This window comes from Larimichthys crocea, chromosome XIX, assembly GCF_000972845.2.
Source record: "Larimichthys crocea isolate SSNF chromosome XIX, L_crocea_2.0, whole genome shotgun sequence".
Classification (NCBI taxonomy): Eukaryota; Metazoa; Chordata; class Actinopteri; family Sciaenidae; genus Larimichthys; species Larimichthys crocea.
Window position 1 is genome coordinate 5904875 of NC_040029.1, and position 10923 is coordinate 5915797.

The window sequence follows — 10923 nt, forward strand, 5'->3', positions numbered from 1 at the left end:
CTTGAGTTTAAGTCCCCCAATCACTACTGTGTGCCATTGTGCCCGGGCTGACTACAAGCCCGCTGGCTCTCCGACATATTGCATACAAAGCGGTAAATGGCAAAAGCCTCGGTGCTATGAGACAGTGGACAAGAGCGTCGAGTCAGAGCAGAGATAGAAAAGAGCCCCAGGGTCCAACCCGCCCAGTGGAGCCATGCACGGCGGGATGGTGCAGCCAATAGAAAACCGCGCAGCGCAGCACTATTCCGGGCAGCCGTCCAGCAGCCACAGAGGGACCGAGACAGATGCATATGCCAGTGCCAGACACGATTATGACGCTGCCCAGTGTCCTGCAATATTCACTGGTCTCCCACCGTCCAAATTAGACAGCGGCTCATTGACATCGGCCTGTCAATTTACATTCAAGAGGGGAAAATGAGCGTATGTGCATGTGCTCTCTGCCTCGGGCCTGTAACGACACCGGTGTCTGTGTTTGTTGTCTGAGGAGAGGAGAGGAGAGGAGGGGGGGTACAATCGGTGCAGCAACAATCTGAGGAAGTGACCTTTAGCTTGAGCGTACGAAATCCATTACTAAGCTACTGCGCAGGGAGCTCTTTTCTTGGCACATCTGGGAATGTTTTTCTCCTAACTGGGGGGCGGGGGCTGAGGACACCAGGCCGACAGAGGAGAAGGAGGAGGGTTGTAAAAAAACTTTGGTTAAAAGACCCCCCCCCCCCCCCAAACCCGTTACTGTTCTAAACATGGAGCAAATACCAAGAAGACGTTGAAATACTGTGAGAACAACATCTTCAACGGCCTCTAAAGGCCTATGACAAGCTCCACTTGGTGTTAATGAAGGCAAGTCTAGACTTGTATTCGAACCATCTATGCTACTGTTGAGGAGAAATCCCTTCACAAATTCCCCTCATAGTTAGAAACCCTTAGACGCTTGTCTTACAGGTGTACAGTCCTCTGGGTTCAGATTTTGGTTGGGCACGGTGTTTTCTGTCTCCAGTTGGAGATGTCTTAATTCTGTTTGTAGTTTTGTCTGAAGTCTGAAGTCAAATGGCTTACGACTTGCCTTTTTCCTGGTCACAAATACACCGATAAATCTCCCACCAACACTACCCTGTTTCAAAGCCGACGAATCCAGACCATTGTCCGGCTAATCATATTGTCCCACTTTAGTGCTGATCATGTGAAATGAGAAGAGAAGCTTCCTCGTCCGATCGTACCGACGCCCCGGGCTTCACTCTCCGAGGCAGGATTTAATTTCACATCATCTCCCCGGAGGGAGAGCCAATCGCCGCGAGAAGAAGGAAGTCAGGTAAGAATCATGTCAGATCTGACCTTTAACAATTAATCCCTTCTTATTTTTAGAAGACGTCTGTGATCGAGCTAACCTACTTTGTCAGGGAGTGTGAAGGGACCGTGGCGCCGTTTCTGAAAATGACTTGGCCCTCCAATGATGGAGCAAGTTGTGTTAAAAAGATTATGGAACACAAGTCGGTTTTTTAAAAGTTTTACGGCGCTGAAGGCGGGTTCATAAAACTGAGTGGGCCGTCAGAGTGGATAAGGAGGGGATTGTTGGGGGTCATATGGAAAGCTCACACGGGACTCAGACATTCAAAACAAACTGTGAGGACTGAGATCAAAAGGACCCTCATGTGGGTGATGGTATGATAAAAACCATGAAGGAACACGCATGTCTGTACTACTGTATGTTTGTGCAACATGCCGAGGGAATTCAACTGCTGCTCGAGCGACTGTTTGTTAGTCTTTAACGAACTAGTCAGACGACTGATTCAACAGAAAAGTGCTTCAGCTTCTGATGCCACCGTCGCATGTTAGTCATCCTTGGGGGAAAACAGTTATCACCGTCTTAGGAGCATGAGAAAGTCAAACACGCAGTGGAAAGAAAATTGCTCTGCAATAATCACTGCTTTGGAAAAGCAGCTGAGGTCGGAGGCAGGTTTTGGTTTGACGTGTCCTTGGACGGCCACGGTGTTATTGATATGAAAGGAGGGAAAGACAGATGGTCAGCAGGTACGAAGGGACCATACAGCATGTGATGTTTTGACCTCAGAGATTAGCCGTCCCCGTACCTGCCTTCAGAAGTGAAACCGGCTTCTGTTTCTGCAGGTTCGAGTCCTTCCGGAACAAAAAAATGTAAAGAGCTACTCAAAAAATCAAGTTTCAAGTCTCTGTAATAAAAAAAAGGATCATTTTTATACCAGACACTTCGATGACTGAATCTAACTTTCTTTGCAACGTGGTCGCGTATGACTGAAAACATAAAGGCTCACTGTTTATCTTGAGTTCCTGTGAGGAGGCTTTGTCCCTTCTGTGTCCTCAGTACAAACAGTGGACAGAGGGAGTGACCTGATAAAGGGGAAGGGGGGGAGAGATGTGAAGAAAAGCACCACAGTACTAGACTTTATGGATTACTGACGCTTACTAAGGCCAGCTGGCTGGGGCATTATCTTGGTCAGTCTGCTTAATTGAATGAGAGTCAGCGGGACTGGGGCCGTCTCGAGTGAAAGTCATTGGCTTGACCTCTGAATACCACGTATGTAACCCATTAGTCTGGTATCTGTGCGCTCTGGCTGCAGTTTATCTTAGCTGCTTGTATTTGTTCGGCGGAGACGATAAGCTACCTGGTTTCCATTGGTCGTGAGCCTCGTGACAACGCTTGCCCGCGCTCCTGCCAGGTGTTTCCAGCGAAATGAAGCAGAGACACAAACGGCCGTGAGAGACAAACGCACAAGCAGGGCACCTGAGTGGCTGTATTTCCATTTATTACCATTTCATGCTGGCAGACCGCCGTTCTATGGTCATTAGCATGGCCGAGAGGAACAAGTGGTCAATGTTTTTCAAGGCTGCGGAGAGAGAGGGCCTCATTGTGGAGAGGGGGGAAAAAGGGTATATGCTCAGTTTCCAGTGACTAATGGAAACCGAGTGAGTACAGGTTTTATCAAAATGTCCTCTAACAAACCTAACCCAGCTTTCAGGGTGACATCACCAGCTTGCAAAATGTTCCTTTGCATCCTTCCAGAGCCGATCAGAGCAGGGCCATACCCTGCCTGGGCAGCCTAATTCGCGTTTAATGCTATGGATGCTGCTGCGATGCTTATGAAATTGTCTTTGGCATAAGCTACGGCTCCTTGAGTTCAATATTATCAAGTGCCATTAGCGATAAGGACGGGTGAGTGAGCTCAGCAGAGGCTATACCGGGACTAAGCTACTGTTCCGTAGGCGACACAAGGAGCATTTCACGGAGTCAGCAGATATATGTGCCCCATATCATAATAGCCTTAGCTAAACCGCGATGACCCGAATAGGCCCCGCTCATGATATGGGACCAGGCTCAGTTTCGTAACACGATGTCCCTTCGCGTCATTTAAGTTTGAATAAGAGTGTGTTCTTTGTTGTTTCTAAAAGTGACTGGGATTGATGTCAACCCCCCCGACATTCACTGAATGGACTTGTTTACTGCTTCACCACAGGACTGAGGCAAGTCATCAACTAATTACAGTGTGGTTCGGCAGCCAGAGGTGAACAATGCTGCTCGGATAAACACGATGATTAGCAGGATACCCGAGGTTATTTCATCTGAAAGTCTGGTGTGAAAACTGGAAAAACACTGCACTTTAACTGTGTTTCATGAGTTCCAGTGACACTCCACATACGCTAGAATAACCCGATAAGGAAACGCTAAGTTGAATTAAAGCTCTAGCGGATTGAAATATGAAGTGAGACGTATCAAATGGATGGAAATCTTAAGCCTTCAAATTACAGCACTTGAAAACATAAGAGCTGAATGATTCAGCAAACTCACCCTGGTGTCACGGAGCAATCAGACTCCGTCTTTCAAGCAGAAGATGTCTGAGAAAACCGACCGACCACTAAATCCTTTTAATACCGACTCGAGGTGCAATTTGCATGAGAGTCAATTCAGGGAAAAGGGGGATTTCTGGCTGACGGGGTCTTGCAGTAAGGACTCGGTGCTTGTCTGAGACTTATCCCATTATTTTCTCAACAGGAAGGGCTGGACTGATGTTCCATTTTAGAAAACACCCACTTCCCCTTGATCCACGGCCAGACGTATGACACCACCCCTGGCCTTTTCCATGCAGGCGATGATGTCCACTACTTGACCGCGACAGGCCCCGGCTAAATCTAGATAGACGGTGGAAAGCTAGAGACACGTCAACCATAACACCAGAGGTTAATTATGATGCGGGCCTTATTAGATCTGCGAAGTTCCATCAGCTATTTGTGTCCTCATACACAAAGAGTGTGTCACAACATCAGACCCTGTCCTGAACTGTCCTGCCTTTAGTTATTCGGAAAATGTGCACACCAGGAGTTACAAGGAGTGCAAAGAAAGCAGCGACGGGGGCAGATGCCACACAACGCGACAAGTTTTTCTCTAGAGAGTGAAGAATATGGAGCCCATGTGGCAAAAAAAAAAGAGGTCCTGACATTTGCACTGAGGAAGGGGCAAGTCAACTGTGATAATAAACGTCTCTCCCTCAGGAGTCAAAAGAGAAAGTCCATTACGGCGCTGGAAACTGCAGTACGGGGGTAGTTAGTGCCTGAGCTCCTGTGCATTTATCCCGCACTCTCTTCCCCCTTTTTTCTTCTCCTGCTTTCAGCCCTCGCACTCTTTCTCTTACACAGATAAAACATTCCCTCCCCTCCCTCCCCACCCAGACTGGTATGCAGCACACTGCAGCAAAACTCCTGAAAAAAAAAAAAAGGAAAGGAAAGAAAAGAAAAGAAGATCTTGCCAAAATGACGGCTCTTTCCCACCTCGTTTCACCAGGTTCCCCCGGAGCTCTGCTTGTCTTGTCTGCTGTCCCCCCCCCCGAAAAACACACACAGGAGGCAGCCGGCGCTTTCTGTGACGCGGAGCTACGGTGCGGCTCTTCCTTCAGCCTCAGCGACTCGAGTTAATGACCATGTGAACTGTTGTCATTCCTCGCGAGCTGCCGAGTGCTGCAGCCGGAGGTCCATGCCTAGACAGGGATTTTCTTTCGATGTCTCTCTCACTCTCTCTCTCTCAGAGCAAGCAAGCGAGGCAGGCAGGAAGCAGAAGAGTGTCTACTCCAACTATCTGGCTGAAACGCTTCCAGCCAAACCCCCTCCCTCCCTCTCTCCCTCGACCGCACACACACACACACACACACAAACACCCCTAAAGCCAGCCCCTTCCTGCCTACCGGCCGGCCTGTGTCGGGGCCCTGCCTCTTAACAGCTCCAGCCAATGGCAGGGCAGCCGATCTGAATCACAGCCTGTCGATTGGGAGAGAGCAGAGATGGGGGGCGAAAACTGTGCTTACAGTAACAACCTCGAAATGCTGATCTTAAAAGGTATTTCCCCAATTTCATGCCCCTGCTCAACTAGCTATCACCTTTCGCACGGTTATTACATTTTGATTCGAATCAGCAGATGAGGCGTCTTCGAGCAGAAAACCAGATCTAGGTGAAGTCCGGACGGCTCACACGATACCAAAGAGTTGCTGCGGTCGCATAATGAAGACCGGCCGTGTCCTTGTCTATGTTCTATCATCACATTTAACACCATCCCCCCAGGAAACAAGAGCACTGCACCTACTTCCCCCCTCCCGACTCTCCTCTACCTCTCCTCAGCATCCGTCCTCTAAACTCATCTCCCTTCCAGACACCCTGTCCTCCCTTTCTCTCACACATCTGACCTCCCCTCTCCCTCACCTGTGCTTCCCTTTATTTCTCAAAGTGACTGCCTTTCAGGCGCTGTTTGGGCTGGAAACATTGCTTCTGTTATTATTATTGCATCAGAATTTTCTGGGATTTTGAGAGCCTTTGGTTTGTCTCCTCCCACCGGCCCGTACTATCTCTCTCTCCCCCTCTCCGCCCAGCTGATGACATGCTGGTTGGCATCATAATGAGCCGTGAAAACCGGGAGCGTCACAGAACTGATGAGTCAGAGATCCAGCTTCATGACTTTTCGATCCGGATTCAATAGAACAGCTGTAACCGTCTGTCTCTGCCTCCACCCCCCTCGTGTCTCTCTCCGGTCTCTGTCTCATACAAAGGTTGTGAATGACGCTGCAGCCTGGGTGTTTTGTTTAACATCAGTGAGGCTAAACATGTTTTCCACTTCCACGAGAAACAAATCTAACAGCTCTATATAATCTCATGCTCCGCAGGCAGTAGGTTTTTTGGGGGTAGACCGGGGGTTGAGGGGATTAATCTCTCGAGCATGAAAAACTGTCGACCTCAGCAACCTGAACGCTGACGTCATCTGACGGCATAGGGGCACCTGTAATCGAATAACTCAAGAGACGAGCACTCTGCCGTCACACGGAGCATGAAAAGGGAGGTGGGGGGGGGGATGTCAGCCTCTTTTGTCGAAAAAGCAAAAGTGTCACCTTACACCTTTCGGTGAATGTAGTCCCGACTATCACGCTCAGGTGCAAGAGATTTGAGGGGGCAGGAATGCTCCAACTTTACGTTCCTGCAAGATGAAACTCGACTCGTTGCCCTGCGCGTCCAGAAGAAACTCAAATTGTTCTGATCCGTGCAGATACAATACCTGTTCCACAGGCCATCCCTGCTGAGAGAAGAGACGGCTTATCAATTCCTAAATAACCACATTACTGAATATCTGTCAATAGCTGCGTAACAAGCCCCGCTTGTAGCTAATTTCCACCGGCAGCCCTCAGATAGCCCGACCTCCTAAACAGATTTGTCCGACAGGAAAACAAACAAAAGCCTGGCAGACAAACAAGCCGAGCCACTTCCTTCCCCGCATTGGTATCCCCTCCCCTCTTATTATCCCCTGTCCTGTTTGACCCCAAACGGCTTGGCTCGCTTTCGCACACACAGGCCAGACTCTGTGGCCCAAAGCGGCTTCGTTTGTTGTTTTTTTTCCACCTACAAAAAAAGGGAGTATTCTGAAACAAAGGCTAATTATGAAGATTGATGGTTTTAAAATTAGTGAGTTAGTGCTGGTTGGTTTTAACGAGGCAGATCCACGACGACGACGACAACAAAAAAGCACAGTGGGCTCAGAAATAGGGCACCGAAAGACAGATCAATGAAAAGGCAGCTGTCTTTTTTCTATTATTAGCCGTAATCAAATATCAAGCGGCAGAGAGTTGCTTCCTTCCGCTTGAAGCCCATTCTGGTGAGTCTGTCACACACACACAGAAGAAGAAGAAGAAGTCCACGGGATGATGGGGAATGAACGAAAGCAAAGGCAAGCGGTCAAACCGGCTCAAATTTAAAGATTGCCTATGATCTGGAGGTTATTAATGCACTTATATGAGCAATAATTCACAGACTCTTTACCTTCTTACACTTTGATTTTTGCATTTTGCACTAATTACTGTGCAATGATCACAACTTGTTAACCTCACCCAGGGTCATCTCATTAGATCTGCTTTAACTGTTGTCTATTAATCCACATGTCCTTAAAGTTAAGTTAGTTGCACAATGTCACTACCTCAACATGGTGTTATTATACTGTTGTTGTTTTTCTATTTATTGTATATACTTTTTCTTAAATTTAAATTTGCCTTTACTTTTTATATTTTATGTTCTTTTATATTTGATATTGGGCTGCTCCAGGACCAGGGGAAACCAATTTCGTTTCATCCCATGTTTACATGTGTTGTAATGACAAATAAAACTCCTTGAATCCTTGAATCCTAGTTGTGCACTGAATTATTGCTTTACACTGATTTATCTACCATATAAGCAGTGCACAATTAATGAGTTATAGCTGGTGTTTGTTATGCTGCACAGGGACGTGCTGCATGCTGATTTAATCCTTGTTTTTGTTGTTTTTTTATGGCTCTGCTTTCACCATCAGAGCAGTGATTGGGGAGCTAGCCTAGCAATCCAGACACAGGCGTATATACAGGTTTATGACACAGGAGTAGCATCACTAGGAGCCCTATTTTTAAATGTTTACCAGACAGCCAGTGACAAAGTGTGCGAGCAAAACACCCCTAAAGCCGTGCTAGCCCGGGCGGGCTAACTACCTGCAGCTTACCTGATGACGAACCTGTCACATCCAGCTGCACTTCAACCGCCGCCGCCGCTCCTCGACAGCGCTATTTCGGTTTGGAAACAGGACCCAGGACGGGGTAAAAAAATAAATAAATAACAATAATAATAATGGCTTCGGAGAGTTCTCGCTGTTTTTCCCTTTTGGCAGCCAACTTTTACCGCTTTGTCGTAGTAAGTAACGCAAGTATCACTCCGCTTAGCTCGCTAACTACTTTTAAGGCTCGGGTCGGAAGCAACAAGCGATTTTGACAGTTCGATGAAATGTTGAATGTGCTTCAGCTCAGGGAAAAAGGGGGGGGTTTGATTTCAGATTTAAACGTTAATAACGCATTTACGAGCGAGTGTTTGACATACAAAGAGGTAAAGACTCACATCGAAAAGTTGTTATATAATATATATGTATATTTCGTTCAATTTAAACAGTGGAGTCTACTTCTTGTTTGATAAACAACGCAAGTCCCACCCTACTGTGAAGGTGGTACAGTCCAGAGGAACCAAGGGTAAAGGGAGGGAGGGAGGGCAGGAGGAGGAGGAGGGGGGGTGCCTGTTACCTAGGAAACAACAGTGAATCTCCCTGGGGGAAAGATGTGGCCACTGATTTATGAACCAGTGTCTGTCTGTCTGTCTGTCAAAATAACCTGCTAGACAGGAGGGAAACATTTAAAGACGTTTGGCAAAAGCCTGTTGCAATTTACTCTGTGAGTTGCTGCATGAATCCCCGCAAGTTCTGACAGTTTTGTTTCACAAATGTGCAGTAAAAGCCATGACTTCCAAGATAAATATTGAATATTTACATATTTTAATGACTTTAATCCAGTGGTGATGAGTGATTTTATTTGTTTTGGTTAAACACACATCTACTGAATCACCCTCAATTCAAAGAATACATCGTATTCCCTCTAATCATCATGATGTCGACTTATTATATGATGCTGTCACCGTTTCGAGGCTGTCAACAGCCAAAACGAGACGTTTCATTTCATTTTTCTAGACTGTAAATCAGCACATCGTCACCGCTCACAGAGGAGCGTGCACATCCCCGGCATTTTGCAGCCTAATTGCATACAGCTGGTTGGATTTAGCAGTCTGTGACACACAGAGACCCGTTGTCAGCAAGAAGCGCGGCGAGTCAACAAGGAGCAAGTCACAAATATCCCCGGAATGAGCAGAGAGGCACAAATTTAGCCCCACTGACTGCTGCCCACGCCATGTGCTGCCTATTGAGCGCATGAACAATGAACATAGCCATCACAGACTGCTCTGTCAGGGCCAAGGCCTGCTTCAGTGGAATGCTACTGGGAATGAAGGCATCACACTTTGTCAGGGTGCAGGCCTCTGGAGGTGTCAAGGATGAAGACGTTATTAGGGCAGCAGTGGATTGATGTTAACTGTAATATTTCAGGAGGAAAACAACCGTCGTTTGACGCACGGGAAAGTGATGGAGCTCGATTCATCTATCATGTTGAAATTCAAAGACAGAATGAATCTGGGGTCGCACTGGTGATGGGAACTGCTGACACATGTTACTGCCTTGTGTCGGTGACAGCATACTTCATCATGTGACATTTGACACGCACCACACTGGTGGCAACGTTCAAGTTCATGTTTACTAAACACAATCTCACGCAGACTATCAGTAAAGGTCTGTATTCTTTCTTCATCCCAGTCTTCCTGTGTTCTTTGAATTAAAAAAAATATCACAAACCCTAAAAATCCAAGGCAGAACCACTATGGGGGGAAAAAAAAGTATTTTTAAGACGTAAGTGATTATGAAAAACTGCTCACATAGGTCAAGCTCATCCCCTAAGGCTTAAACATATTGATCTCAATGCAGAGGAGGCATTTGTAAAAACGCTGCTGCTGGCATACTTCTCTAAAAGTCCCCGAACGCCCACACACTTGCAAAACAAACGCACAAGCACACACTGGGCTCATACTCATAAAAAAACACACAAGTATACATACAGTAAAAGCTACAAAAACAACAAGACATTTGCTTTATTTGACTTGTTTGAAGCAACGTTGAGGTTGATACACTCAGATTTGTATAATTTGTCCCTCCTGCTTTATATAAGACATGTGTTTTGAGTATGAGCATCATTCTTAAGATGTTTACCTGGGGACATGTTGGATTATTTTTGAAGGACAAACAAATCCCATGTCTTCTGCAAAGTCAACACTCTTGAAACAAGTTGATCTGCTCACAACTGTCTCACCTCAATGGCAAAGTAGAAGAAAAAAATCCACCTTTAAGACTGAATACTGGTCAAAGATGGATACACGTACACAAATATTCACACACTGGCAAAGTAAAGCATACCAAAGCAGATGTCCGTGTGTGTGTTGTGCTCATTAATGGGTTTTTGACTCTACATTTGTTGCAGTAGCAGTCTGTAGAGTGGACCTCGGGATCAACTGAGGGGGCGTCAGGCAGAAAAACAACCGCAGTATCTACAGAACACCACTGTTAGTTCCTCTCAAACATAGAATGAAGAGATCACAGTAGGAAACAGTTTGCCCCTGCAGACAGAAGCCAGTAAACAGATACTCAGACAGGAAAATACATGAACACACACACGCACATTAAGGCCAAAGCTCTGACTCCGGGGTCTATCTGCATGCTCACATGCACACCCACACACAGTGGGCAAAGCTCTCACGTCAAGGACAGTATTGATCTTGGAAATCTCTGTGCGCTAAATGAGAGCACACCTGATTATGAAAGCTTTTAACCCAAATGCTTAATGCAGCGCAGGTTTAATGGAAAGAGCTTATGTCTGACACAAAGCTCATAGAGAGAAAGTGCCTACGTGTGTGTGCGTGTGTTTCATTGTGGTTTATTCAATTTGATTGATTGTACGCAGACCACCTGGGCATTTTACT

At 46.5% G+C, this 10923-nt stretch overlaps 1 protein-coding gene across 14 annotated transcripts in view; it reads right to left on the reverse strand.

Annotated features, from left to right (window-relative positions):
- Positions 1-8292, reverse strand: part of mbnl2 (muscleblind-like splicing regulator 2) — a 47586-nt gene extending 39294 nt beyond the window's left edge. For 11 of the 14 annotated variants that reach the window (XM_019278539.2, XM_010740547.3, XM_027291369.1 and 8 more), the window contains exon 1: positions 8024-8292. The gene's annotated coding sequence lies outside the window, so the exon portion shown is untranslated. Of the gene's footprint in view, positions 1-3817; positions 4000-4794; positions 5114-8023 lie in introns of those variants that run through there. The other 3 variants (XM_027291365.1, XM_019278533.2, XM_019278534.2) reach the window with 3 other exon arrangements.
- Positions 8293-10923: the final 2631 nt, after the last annotated feature.